At 40.5% G+C, this 14908-nt stretch overlaps 1 pseudogene; it reads right to left on the reverse strand.

Moving 5' to 3' along the window:
* Positions 1–510: 510 nt before the first annotated feature.
* Positions 511–10343, reverse strand: LOC149460538 (uncharacterized; annotated as a pseudogene).
* Between the last annotated feature and the right edge of the window lie 4565 nt (positions 10344–14908).

The following is a 14908-nucleotide window of genomic DNA, read 5'->3' on the forward strand; positions in this document are numbered from 1 at the left end:
CAAAGGATAACAAAACCATTGACTGAGAAAGACGCATTCAGTGCATCGCAACAAAAATAGCAGACATAGAACAAACAAATCAAGAAAATATTTGCAAACATAATATGAGACCAAAATAGGGAGGAGGGACGACATACAATAGACAGCAATAAACAGGACATTATCTGAAAAGATCCCAATGGGGTATCGGTTTTATCCATAAGGGGATATCCGAATTGTTGGGCAAGACATATCAATATACGTTAAGTCTTAAGTGACTTCAGCTACATTTTGCATGTCGTCATCAGGTGACAGAAGATAACCAGGGAGCAGGAGACCTTTGAGGAATCAGTAGGCGTGTCTTGTTTTTGGATCTTGCCGAAGTCCACATCTTGTTAGGAGTGTTGTTTTCTCTTGGTTTGGGTAGGGTTAAGGCTTTATCCGGAAGAGGAGGTAAGCCTAAGTTACGCAGAAACGCCTCTCCTTCTTGAAGATCTCTAATTGTGTGTTGAGTACCATCCTTGGTTACTGTTAATCTGAATGGAAAGCCTCATCAGTATATGATATGATGCTTCTGTAGGTGGAGATTAAGTGGATGAAGTATCCCTTAGACAATGTGATAGGGGACAGATCACTGTAGATTTGAATTTTTTGCCCTCTAAAATCAACTGAGCCAGTGTTACGTGTGGAATTCAGCAAAGACTCCTTGCTATTGTAGTAATGAAACCGGACAATGATATCTCTTGGTCTCGCGCCCAGTGGTGGCTTCGGAGCAAGAGAGCGATGGGCTCTGTCCATTCGCCAATCTATGTCCAGGACCGCCGGGGCCAATGTAGTGAACATACCTCGTAGATAATCTTGTAGGTCAGCTTCCCCTACAGATTCTGGGACACCGCATATTCGGAGATTCTGTCTCCGCTCCCTATTCTCCAAATCTTCTTGAAGGGATTGTAACTGGGACATCTGTTTCAAAATGTGATTATCTTCCTCTAGTACATGTACATACTGCACCAGATTGTCAAATTTGGTTTCCAGGTGATCTGTACCTTAGATTGTAAGCCCCTACCTTAGATTGTACGCCCCTTGAGGGTTAGGGACTGATGTGAATGTACAATATATATGTAAAGCGCTGCGTAAATTGATAGCCCTGTAATAATAAATAATCTGTACATTCTTCCACCAGTGCTATCTCCCCTCTGAGTTCCTGCACTATTTTCCCCACTGCCGCAGATATAGTATGGGTCAGACTTTGCAAAACTTATCGTCCAGAATGTCTGCTGTAAGATATGGGACAGGGGAAGGGGGAGACAGAGCAGGGTGGTGTATTACCTCTGCCTCATGAGCCGACCGATCATCCAGTACTGCCATTGAGGTTGCGTGGTCACTTGAGGCCGGGGATGCAGCCCGTGACACATACCTATCTATATGTGTTCTGGGCTTCTGATGCCCGATTGTGCCCATTGGGATCTGCAAAGGACGCTGAGTCGGGTTGTCACGGTCTGGGTCAGGTTCAGAGACCAGTTGCTACAGCAGTGTAAGGCTTGCCTGAAACCAGCAGGGTTGGTACACCAGCGGATCACCCTGGGAATGACGCAGGCTCACCTGAGGTGCGGGGTCTAAGTATTAACCGGTTTTCCCCAGAGCTCCTAATGGTGGAGATGGATTTGGCTGCGTGCTAATACCAGGGTGCAGATCTCAGGATCACCCACCAGGGAATGAACAAGCTGGAAACCAAAAGCAGATCAAACAGATTAGGGATCAAACAGAAGCAGAGCCAGTCACAAGCCAAGGGTCGGTCACAAATGGTAGTAGATAGGATGAGGCAGAATCGTAGTCAGTAGCAAGCCAAAGGTCGGTAACGAAGATGTAGACAGCAGCAGGAACGGTAAGCGGGATATTTGCTGGGAAGGCACATAATCTGGCAAGGAGGAAGTGTATCGACATAGCTTTTATAGGAAGTTCATGGAAGGAGCAAGGAGTTCAAGGTTCAATACAAACAGGGCCAAGGCAGGATCATCCAAAGAATTGTCAAGGGACCTGTCCAGCATTCCAGGTGACTCAGTGAGAAGAAACATTGCCTCTCACTGCAGAAGGCCCAGGTTCAATCCTAGGTTCTGATAGTACTCCTCTCCTCACAGGACGTCCCCTGGATGTCTTAGGACTAGGCTTGTGGGGAAACCTCTGGTGGAATTCTCTTGTTAGTCTAGGAGCATGAATATTTTCCTCAGGCTCCCAAGAATTTTCCTCTTGCCCATATCCTTCCCATTGAACAAGATATTGCAATTTTCCTCTAAACATCCTAGAGTCAAGAATCTTCTCCACCACATATTCTTCTTCACCCTGTACCTCAACAGGTGGAGGAGGTGGACGAATTCTTCCAGAGAAAGGATTTTCATTAAATGGTTTGAGAAGTAATACATGAAAATCAGGGTGAATCTTCATACTGTCAGGAAGTTGTAAGCGAAAGGTGACTGGGTTGATCTGAGCAGAAAGCTGGAAAGGTCCCACAAACGTTTGGCCCAACTTTGCAGATGGAACATGAACCTTCAGATTTTTGGTAGATAGCCAAACCTTGTCGCCCACATGAAAGGTAGGAAGTGATCTGCGATGTCTGTCAGCAGCCCTTTTATAACATTCCTGAGCTTCCCCCAAGGTCTCGATCAACTTTGTCTGAATCTCCTGCAATGCAGTTAATCTGTGGGCAACAGCAGGAATTTGAGTTGTGATAGGGAGATCAGGAATAAAACTGGATGATACCCCGTATTGAGGAAAAGGGGGCTTTGGGAGGTGGAGCTATGTTTAGCATTGTTATAGGCAAACTCTGCCGTAGGTAGATAGTCCACCCAGTCATCCTGAAGATAACTGACAAAAAATCGAAGGTACTGTTCCAAAGTTTGATTGCTCCTTTCAGTCTGACCATTGGACTGTGGATGGAAAGCAGAGGACAAGTTAACGGTTACCCCTAAAGCTGAACAAAAGCTTTTCCAAAATTTCGATGTGAATTGTACTCCTCTATCAGATACCACATCATCAGGGATTTTATGTAATTTAAAACCATCTCAAACCATCAGCTCCGCAGTCTGTTCAGCAGACGGTACCCCCTTAACAGGTATGAAATGAGCCATTTTAGTAAGGCGGTCGACAACTACCAAGATAGTAGTCATTTCTCTTGAAGAAGGTAATTAGACTACAAAGTCCATACAAATTGACCCCCAATGTCTTGATGGAACAGGAAGTGGCTGGAGCAACCCCAAAAGAGAAGCTTGGGGTGTCTTATGAAGTGCACACGTCAGACAGGAGGCCACGTAATGTTTGATATCCTTCTTATAACTAGGCCACCAGAAGCAACGTGACAGAAGCTCATCTGTTTTTTAAATCCCAAAATGTCCTGCCAGTTTGGAGTCATGAACTAATTTGAGGACTTCCACCCGAGCAGACTCAGGTACATAGAGACAATGTGCTAGAGTCCAAAAGCCATTCTTGAACTCAAGGTTTATGTCCCTAGGAGGATCACTGAGAAGTGGGTCTGTCAGGAATGGACTTGCCAATGGTGGTGGGACTCACCTGCCTTGTGGGCTGCAGTACCAGGGCTGGCCAGCGGGTGCTCTCAGCAACCAGAAGCTCACTCCTGCAGTCAGCCATCACCTGAGGCTGATTGCAGGAAGTGTATTTAAGGAATGGCCAGACCTGCAGTCAGTGCTTTTGGTGTATGTTTCTCATGAGCCCCTGTACCTGCATCCTTGCTGCTTCCTGCCTGATTCCTGATTCTGCTTGATCCTGACCCTGAATGAACTTTGCCTGTCCTGACCTCGGCTATTCCTGACCATTCTCCAGCCTGTTCCTTTGGTATCTTGTCTGCCTGATTGTTCCTGACCCGGCCCTTCTGACTACACTCTGCCTACTCCTTTGTGTCTTGTCTGCCCGATGATTCCTGACCCGGCCCGCCTGACCACTCCACCTCGCCAGCTCTGACTGCTCTTATCTGTGTACATTCCGTTATCAGTTGGAGGTTTGGCTTTGTTACATTGTGTGTTATATTTGTGTATAACCCTTAATAAATTATATTGTTACACCATACTTGAGCCTGCATTTCCCTGTGTCAGTTCACTCATCTCTGGTCTTACCGGGAGCCCTGACAGGGTCATTCTCATACCCCTCTTTGAGAAGACTCAAGAATGTCTTTGCACTTGTGGCCCCTAGGAAGTTCTTTTGTGTTAGGATAGAACATTCGGAGTTGCCCTCCAGGGGAGGCTCAGACAGCATCCTTGATAAGGCATCGGCCTTACCATTCTTCGATCCAGGTCGATATGATATAACAAAATTGAATCTGGAAAAGAATAAAGACCAGCGTGCTTGTCTGGAAGACAATCTCTTGGCCCAGCGAATGAATTCCAGATTTCTATGGTCAGTGAGAACAGTTACAGGGTGATTAGCCCCTTCCAGCAGATGCTTCCATTCAGAAAAAGGCTCCCTTAATTGCCAGTAGCTCTTTATTCCCAATGTCGTAATTTCGTTTGGCTGAGGACATCAAACAAGAAAATAAAAGTATGCACAAGGATGAAGCTACATCTTTTCACTTCGCTGAGACAGGATAGCTCCCACGGCAGAATTGGAAGCATCCACTTACACTATAAAGGGTAGTTCAGGATTGGGATGTACCAAAATTGGTGCAGAAGTGAAAAGAGTTTTCAGCCTTTCAAACGCAGCCTGTGCCTCAGGGGTCCATACGAAGGGTACCCCCTTCTTCGTCAGCTTTGTGATTGGAGCTATCACTTTAGAAAAATTTCTTATAAATTTTCTGTAAAAGTTGGCAAACCCGACGAAACATTGAATTTCCTTAACATTCCAGAGGCTGACCAATCTACCATTGCTTTGATCTTCTCGGGATCCATGCTCACTCCCTCTGGAGAAATGATATAGCCCAAGAACTGGATCTGGGTTTGTTCAAACTCACATTTCTCCAATTTATTGTAGAGTCTATTCTTCCTTAATCTTTCAAAGACAGTGCAAACATGTTTGCTGTGCTCCTCCCAATTATCGGAAAAGATAAGGCTATCATCCAGATAGGCAATCACAAATTGGTCCAACAGATCACGAAAAACATTGTTGATAAAATGCTGAAACGTTGCAGGGGCGTTGGAAAGTCCAAACGGCATCACTAAGGATTCGAAATGCCCATACCTGGTTCTGAAGGCAGTTTTCCATTCATCTCCTTGACGAATGTAGACAAGGTTATATGCCCCTCGTAAATCAAGTTTTGTAAAGATCTTGGCAGAACGAAGTCTTTCCAACATTTCAGCGATCAAGGGTAATGGATAGCGGTTTTTAATAGTGATTTTATTCATGTCTCTGTAGTCAATGCATGGACGCAAGGTGGAGTCTTTCTTTTCAACGAAGAACAGGGCTGCTCCTGCAGGAGAAGTTGAGTGTCTAATAAAGCCCTTCTCCAAATTCTCATCGATCCACACCCTGAGTACTTTTAATTTAGGTTCCGACAGCTTGAAAAGGCGGCCGAAAGGTATTTCTGCCCCTGAGAGCAGCTCAAATGGTAGTAGATAGGATGAGGCAGAATCGTAGTCAGTAGCAAGCCAAAGGTCGGTAATGAAGATGTAGACAGCAGCAGGAACGGTAAGCGGGATATTGGCTGCGAAGGCACATAATCTGGCAAGGAGGAAGTGTATGGACATGGCTTTTATAGGAAGTTCATGGGAGGAGCAAGGAGTTCAAGGTTCAATACAAACAAGGCAAAGGCAGGATCAGCCAAAGAATTTTCAAGGGAGCGGTCCAGCATTCCAGGTGGCTCAGTGAGAAGAAACATTGCCTCTCACCGCAGAAGGCCCAGGTTCAATCCCAGGCTCTGACACCGGTAGTGAAGCTCCTCTGCAGGTGTGAGCTATCGTTAGTTCCTGAGGAGCTGGAAAAGAGAGCAGTGAAGCAGAGTGGATTTAGTTCATGTCCGCCATCTTCAACCTCCATGCATCCCCCCCCATTTATTTTAAAGAAGTGTGGGATGGAAAACAAAAGCAAACACACATATTCACCTATATGGATCACCTATATTGCATCGAAGCTGCAGCTGTCCCCGGCTGGCTCTTAGGCTTAGAGCCAACCATTTAAACCATGGTTTTATGGAATAGGGCTTTGGATCCAACAAAAGACTATAACTATACAGGTTATTGTGAGAAGGGACTAAAGGAATTTTAGCCCTTACTCTAATCAGTGCATAGCGCAATAAAGCCATTCTAAAACAGAAGGTACATTGGAGTCACATGTTTCTTTCCTTCACATATACCAAAAATAACAGCATTACTCTAGATTTCAGTACAGTGGGTGTGTTGTGGACCTTTTGAAATTACATCTCAAAAACATGATTTTATCAAGACATAATCCTATATGACAGCAACTCAGCATAGCCGGATGTTAAGGGTTAACTTGTCTTGGGTGAAAAGTCAAAGGACCTCAAGCTAGAGAAATGTACATCATGAATGAAGTGAGATTTTTCCAAGACAATAAGACAATAAGACTGTTTGGACTGTCAACAAATACTATTTGTATATTGGGGTCAGGAAGACTGCATATACAAAAGTTAAATAGACAGCCAAATAAGACTTTAAACCTTCAAATGGTGAATCACCACACCAACAAGTGAAACTATAGTATCGTTTGAGAAGAGTAAACAACCCTTGAGGAGACTGGTGAGATATCAGTCTTTTCAAATGATCTGTTCAAACTACAAGGACACCTGGTTATTACCTCTCCTCTTTACAATGGACAAACATTGGTTTAATGTGTCACTTTTAAGACTAAAAGTTAAATTCAGGTCATTTAAGACTAAGAATTGAATGTATCTAACCACAAAGATATTACTACAAAAGCATAGTATCTATAGATGTTATAAAGAATAGGTTTCACACAACACCAAATATTCAGCAATGGGAATTGTATATCACTAACTTGAGTATTGAGATGAGGGAAAGTAAGATATATTGTGAGTTAGCATCAGTTGTATGTCTTATCAGGAAACAGATGCTTTCACACAAGCTTGTATCTCAGGGACAAGAATAACTGAATATACACATATATTCCATGGTTCTTATTTAGAACATTATAGCTATGATCAACTATATATCTGGATAAGACGTAGATTTAATACCTAAAATTACATTGAGTTCCACCCGAGGTATGAGTCATCATCAATACTCAAATTGTTCTATGGTACAAGACCGCCACCTGGCGGATAGGTGAGAAATAGCTTATGTACATACATTTCTCAACTAGCCAATCAAGAAGCCTGGTGGGAGGGTATCTTAGAATAATGGGTTAGTTGGTATAAAAGCCCATGCACCTTTAGAAAAAAAAAACTCATTGAAAAAAAAAAACTCATCAAAAGAAAAACCTGACTGAAGAAAAACCTCATTAGAAGAAAATCTGAAGACATCTGAAGAGACCCCTCTTCCATCCTTTCAAACTTCCAAAACTTTACTAAATTTCTAAATCTCTGTACTTCTAACTTCCTACATTCTCCCACACTATTGAACTCTATCTCACTTTCCCCTGTGACATCATTCTAAAGGCGTTCCATTGCCAGCTGAATCCACGGGAGAGTTTCATAGTCTGAATTCCGGGTGTGGTGAGACTGTCCATTTAATTTTGCATTGCCTATTTTCTCTGTTGTTTAGAGTCATAGAATTACCTTAGTGTATCGCAACTATATTGGGTAGTTATATATATGTAGAGAGATCCTGTATTACTGTTAAAATTGTTTGGTGTCATATTATAATTTTTCATATTTCATAATTTATTAAATATTAATAATTAGAGTATATTTTATCAGAGAATATCTTCTTCCAATCCTATGGCCACGGTTTGTGAGAATATAACCTTTGAGATACTCGAAATTATTAGTTATTATTAAATTTAAATTTTAATAATAATTATCATCATTTAGAAATTTGTGATATTGATTTCATTATTTAGAAACATTATTATTGTGTATTATATTGGCATAATATATCTTTGAACGTGTGTATCAATATTCATTTATCACCAGTCTTTTGCGTTTTGTGTTAATATATATATAATTTTTGTACATAAATAAATTTTATATTTATCTATTATAAGGCAAATTTTGTGTGTATGGTACGAAATCATACTGGCTAAAAGAATTCAAGGTCTAATAATAAGTGGTGATCAAATTATCAAGGTGTCCAAATTATTGGTTTACTAAATATTTGCCGTATTTTAATGGCTGGAGGCACTGTAATATTTCATCTAAGGGAAAGGGACACGCCCTTTATAAGTAGAATAAATCCTTACATAAACCACCACAGGTGGTGTCATGCAAACCATTCCTTTCTTCCCATTTATGTGCACATCCAGAACTTGTGGTGTAAACAGCTGTATGCAGTTTGAAATAAATGGATCTATAATATTAGGCCATATTTGCACCAGCAGTTCTTGATGGCACCTACTCCTTTGAATGACAAAACCCTGGCACCTCTACGCTCACTGCAACCTCTCCAACACACCCTTTCCTCTCTCTGATTACAGCCCTACTGTGTTTCGTGCTTTCCCTGTCTTCAACCCCCTATTGCTTCAAAAAATAGTTACCTGTAGAAACCTTTCCCACTTTAAACCTTTTCTTCTATTTTCTGCTATGGACTCCTTCGCTCTATATCAACTCATTCTCATCCTCCCCAGACACACTTGCTACCCTCATTGCACACAGAACTTGGCACTAACAGCTACTGTCCTGGCAAACAGATGACACCAAAAGTAAAAAAAGACATCATTATGCTCTTGAGTGAGTACTTGAGACTTCAACCTGTATAAATCTGCCCTGCTAGAATAAAATCCTGGTCTTCCTGCTGCCAAACAGTCCAACTCATTATAGTTACCACCACCCTCTCATCCAGGTCTCATCAACTCTTTTGCAATTATCCCTCTCAACTTTGTCCAACACTTCCTCTACCAACTAACATATTCGCTGTCCAGAACATTGCCAATCATTTCAAAAACAATATAGATGCAATTTGTGATTAGATTGCCACTCTCCAGACATCTCCCCCACTTAACATACCATGCCTACCACCAAATCCAATTCTTTCCTTTTTTCCTCTTTTGAACCTGTTACTATGAAGAAGGTTTCTAAACTTTTCCCTAACTGCCCGCCTGAACATCCATAACAAGTACTCCAGTCACCTTCCTGCTCTATTCTGTGTTCTCTCACTCACATTTCTAGTCTCTCCCTCTCTACTGGCATCTTCCCCTCCCTTCTAAAGCATGCACTGGTTACCTCCATATTTAAAAAGCCTTTGTTGGACTCCACCAATCTGAAAAACGTAAGATCCATTTCCTTGTTCTCACTTATTTCCAGCCTCTAGAATGCCTGGTCTACAACCTTCTGAACTGCTACCCCACCAATAACAACTTTTTGACTTCTTACAAACTGGCTTTGACTTACAATACTCCACAGAAACCACCCTTTTAAAATCTACTAACAACTTACTAACTGCTAAAACCAATAACCTATACTTTGTACTCATACTTAATGACCAGTACTCTGTACTCATATGATTAGATCTTTCTGCTACCTTTGATACAGGTACATATCCACGCTACCTCAAAAAACTTCACTCTCTTGGTCTTTAAGACTCCTTCAGTGTCACCTACAACTCCATCTCTTCCTCTCCTCCGCTTCTTTTGTAGGGGTCCCTGAAGCTCAGTGCATGGACTCCTTCTATTCTCTATTTAGATCATCTTCCATGTTCAGTCAATCGCCTTCCATGGCTCCCAGTACCAATTTTGAACTAATGCTCTACTAACTGATATATCAGTATGGATATCAGACCACTCTTTAAAACTTTAAAAATTACGTGTATTAGTACCTCTTCATGCCACGGTGCTTGATGTAATCCTGGACTCTGACCTCTCCTTCAAACCTCACATCCAATAACTGTCCAAATTTTGCTGCCTTCACCTCTTTAACATATACAAAATACTCCCATTCTTAACCAACAACACCACCAAGATACTTATTCCCTCTATTTTACTCTCTCCTTGACTATTTTCACTTCTCGTGGGCCAACAAAGCCTATACCCCCTTCAGTCTATCAAGGATGCTGCTGCCAGTCTCATGCACATTATCAATTGCTCAGTGTCTGCCACCCCTCTCTGCCAATCACTCCACTGGCTTCCATTTGCCCAACAAATAGCATTCAAAATGCTAACAACATACAAACCCCTCCTCAAATCTGCTCTGAGCTACATCATCAACCTCATTTTCAAATATCACTCAAACCATCCTCTTTGCTCTTTTGCCTCAATACCTCTTTCTCTGTAGTTCTCTCTTCATCTTCTACCATGCCCAGCTCCAGGAAATTCCTAGAGTCTCTCCCATCTTGTGGAACTCCCCACACCAGTCTTTTCAGTAATTTCCTACTTTGTCCACCTTTAGGCACTGAAAACTCAAATATTCAGGGAAGCCTACCTCTCCTCTAGATAAAGACTAAACTTTTACCCTCTCTATCCCCTCACAGTTACTACCTTTTACATCACTTGCCCCTCTTATTAGATTGTAATCTCGCAGGATTAGGGTCTTCCCAACCCTCTTCTGTTGCCTGCTGTTCATTTAACTGTGCTGTGCAAACTGAATTATAATATTAATAATGATGATGACGAAGATAGATAGATAGATAGATAGATAGATAGATAGATAGATAGATAGATAAAGTTTACTGAGGAAACAGCCATGTTTAATCATTAATATAATCTTTAATTATAATAAAGATTATTTAATTGAAACAGATCACTTTCATTACAAGTTCTTTAGTTTATCTTAAAAGATAAAAAAAGGAAAGCCATTATTCTGAAGATACAAAGATATAAACACATAAATTACAGTGCTTTTTCACATTGACAGGATAGGAAGAAGTAAAGTCAAAGACATATACTGTGCCAGTGGAAAAGTAAACACTTATTGACAATGGTTGAGAAACAAGTTTGGAACAATCTTATCGACTCCCACAATTGAATTTGTATACCTGTCTCACTAAATAATTCCCCTGGTGTAAAAGAGAGACAAGCTTTCAGGTTTAATGTGCTTGGTTGTAATGTAGACCGCGCTGATTCGATGGCTTTGTGCATTTAATACAATTATATATAACAATGCATAATACAATTAACCATGACATAATGTAACAAGATGATACCCAGAAAAAGATAAGAATAAAGTACACTGTCAAGATGAAAAAGTGTATGCAAAGTAGACATGTAAGAAAATAGCTTAGCCATATGGTAACTATATATAGTTTGTATAGTCAGTTAGAATAATAGAATGTTTTATATTTAAAGAAACAGCATTTTGTGTGCTTAATGTGCATAAATATTTTTTCTAAGAATGTATAGTGGTTTCGATTCTTTATTGTTATAGTCAGAACTAAAAAAAATTCGAAATTTTTTTTTTATTTTTAGTTAGGTAAATACAAAGTATTGCATTTGAATTTATTGCATTCTTCTATCAAGCCAGCAAATTGAGATCTAGACTTCTTTTCTTGTTTTCCAAACAACAATAATTAGGTAAATCTTTTTATATTCAACTTTTGCAATTTTACAGCACAAATAGAATTTGGAAACTGATTTTTCTAAATTTAAAATATAATGAAAATATGGTATTAGTGTTATAACTAAATAGTTATATGGCTATTTGAAAGGGAAGGTACTTATCAGGTATTAAATATACATGGTGCATCACATGATTCCCATTGGTTGATCAACATTAGTGGCTAAAGGTGGCTGCAGGAAAGCTTAAAGGTCGGGGTTTGGGGGCAACTACAGACAATACTGTATCATTTTCTAAAAGGCATGTTCTTTTCTTACTTGTGTGACAATAATTCCTTCTTAAACCTTCATTGTAAATTAAAATCCTCTTGTGCAATTATCTATGCTGGTGGACATTACATTGCTTCAGGCACTTGAATGGTAACCACTTTGCTTTTTTAAGTTTTCTGCTTTCTTAACCCTCTTTTCACTGCCACCTCAGCATCTGTGTTATGAAGTTTGGGATGGTCTAAGAATGTAAATATATTTGGATCAGCAATACCAGCAGCAGAATTGTATTCTTTTAATCATTCAGGGCTATGACCTTCATGTAGAAGTTATCTGGGTGACTGTAACCTCCCCAGCTGTTGATAAGTGACAACTTATGGATGACTGCAGACCATCTATTTGTCACAGTTCACTGTCTCCCAAACCAACCTGTATCACTGCACCAACCTGTGTCTGCTGTTGTCCATGTTGCAGCTGGGTATCTGCAGGATCAGTATGATATTTCACACTTGGTTACCATGCTGGATTCCTGGTCATCAGTGCAACCACATCCAAAATTCACGGAAACATCCCCAAGCTCTTTTTCAGTCTACCTGTTTAGATTTTCTTGCAATTCTACACCGCTTTCTCTTTCCCCATGTAGCCAGGACCTAGTTTCTTTCAGTATCAAGTGCTGGAAAACCAAGTTTTCTAGTGTCTGGAACCACAACCACTCTGCATGTTGCCACACCAAGGTATCCTCGAAGTGGCAGCATCCTTTGCTGACAACCAACTTTTATACTTCTTCATTCAGTGTCAATTCAGTTTAAACTAGTTTTGGGGATCTTCCTATCTGAAAGAACAAAGTTTATTTGATTTCCAGAGAAGCACTGGCTTGGGTATCCCCACTTCTCAAGAAAGATCACCCAGAGCTATTTAATTTACGGCTGTATTGGAACACTTCAGGAGAGTCTTTGATGGACCTGAGTGTGCTTCTTCCTCATCCTATGAGATTCTGCACTTATGATCTCTGACAGCTGGGTAGTATACTATTTTTTAATGTACTTTGGCCTCAGATATGGACTGCAACATCCAGCTGATGTTCTACAATGTCTTATCAAATTGCTGGCTGAGCAAGACCTTACACCTAATCTGGATTACATATTTACCTTATGTATCAGGAATTATATTAATTTCCAGGAAAGATCACAAGAATTCCAAGGCCTACCACGTGTTTGCTTGGCTTCCAAATTTCACCTCTATGCTGAGGAGCAGCTCTCTTAGAAGTAAGCTTGTTGTCACAAAAATAATTTCTTTTTGTATTGTACTGGTGAGGAACATTACGTTAATACCCTGCCTTTCAAGGCATTTAAACCACAATGGATAGCATATCTAGGAGAGGCATCCTTAGGCAGTGCATCATCCTGTCCACACAATAAGATCACATTTCAGCTTTCTTTACAAGTCAAAAGTTCATGGGCTCCAGCTTTGTTGGACCCAGGTTCCAATGCTGTTCTTCACTGCATCCCTTGCAAAGCTCTTTCTACACTGCTCACCTCTGCATCCCCTGCTAACCTTTTCCAGCATTGCTCACTCTTGCATTCTCTTCCAACACTGCTCACCCCTGCAACCTTTGCAGACTGCAGCCCTTACTTGAAGGGTAGATGACTTAGGGCAGTACTTCTGGTACCAAGGGATTTTAGTGGGGTTGTAGCTAGAAACAAAAAAAGTGACTATTATCCAAAGCCACCCACAGCCTGTTGGTCCAGGCTAGATTATAGCAATAAATGCATTGATGGCCAGAAGTAATATGGCTGGCGGGTGGACAGGGGCACAGCAGAATATGACAGTCCATTAGGACAGAAACTGCTGCCTAGTGGTTTGGAACTATTGGTGTAGTGCAATATCTACCTAACTGCTGCACGTGTGCCATAGGCAGACACCCTGGGGAGAATTTGAGCCCTCAAATCCCCCTTTCTTTACTACTTCCATGACTAAAAACCATCTGTTTCCTACAAGAATATAATAACTCTAGGTACTAAAGAACAACATGCAGTTCTTTTTATTGTATACATAAAATGGTAGATATAGAAAAAGATAAATACATGCTACTGCCCTTAGCAGTCACTAAAGTATAACTAAAACTACAAACATTTTTGTTCTAATTGTGGATTGAGTGGAGAGGGATTTGTACACCTGTCAGGTTTTTATTTGCCTGCCACTCCATTTGGGAGATTATTTGTCCTGTTTGCCATTATCACCAAAAGTGTAAGAAAATCCAGATTTGGGGTTTTCACCAGAACAAGAATAGAGGTGAAATTTTCCAATAGAGACACTGTTCTGGTGACCCTGGTAACAACATTGGATTCCCTCACTTTGGAGGGATTTTTTCTAACTTCCTTTTTTGGCTATGGCACAGGAAGTAAAGGGAAATCTCCCCAAAGGGACAAAGATGGCAAAAAAAACCTGACATGGGTTGTAACCCTTATTTACTCTATCAAAAAATAAAAAAAAGAGTTTTGCCTTTAGTTCTATTTAAGATTCCATATAGCATCTGTGCTTTATGGTTTAATAGATACACTCGTGTACACATTTTAAAATCCCAGATCATTAGAAAACATACAGTATGTTTGTGCATATTATTCTGTGAGAGTATTTGAAGTTATTACCTTGCTTGTTGATTCGGTGGCTAGGTGTATAACATATATAATTACAGCAAATATAGCTGCATATGCTCCAGCTACTAAAGCTGCAGTGGTGAAATGTCAGTACACTTGATTGTTACAACGTCTTAATATAAGACATTTATACTTATTCAGAGTGTATAACTTGCAAGCTAACTGAAGGGTCACTGCTAGAGTTTGGTAAATTGAACAAGAGAATTTTCCCTGAAAGCTGAAGATTTCAGATGGAATACAAATGAGAAGAGGTTACCGAAGAATAATAAAAGACTATTTGTTGGGTAAAGCCTAATGTATTTTCATAGGCTTGTGTTCAAATTTGTTCCAGGGATTTCATTTAGATTTTTTATTCTGGCTTAGCAAATAAGGATTTTTTTTCAGACTTCCTTTCTTAGAAGCCCAGAGGTTTTGATGAGCAGTTCCTTGAATAATACTGCTGAAAA

The sequence above is a fragment of the Staurois parvus genome, unplaced genomic scaffold (assembly GCF_062004578.1).
Source record: "Staurois parvus isolate SC_StPar_1 unplaced genomic scaffold, SC_StPar_1.0 ptg000226l, whole genome shotgun sequence".
NCBI lineage: Eukaryota > Metazoa > Chordata > Amphibia > Anura > Ranidae > Staurois > Staurois parvus.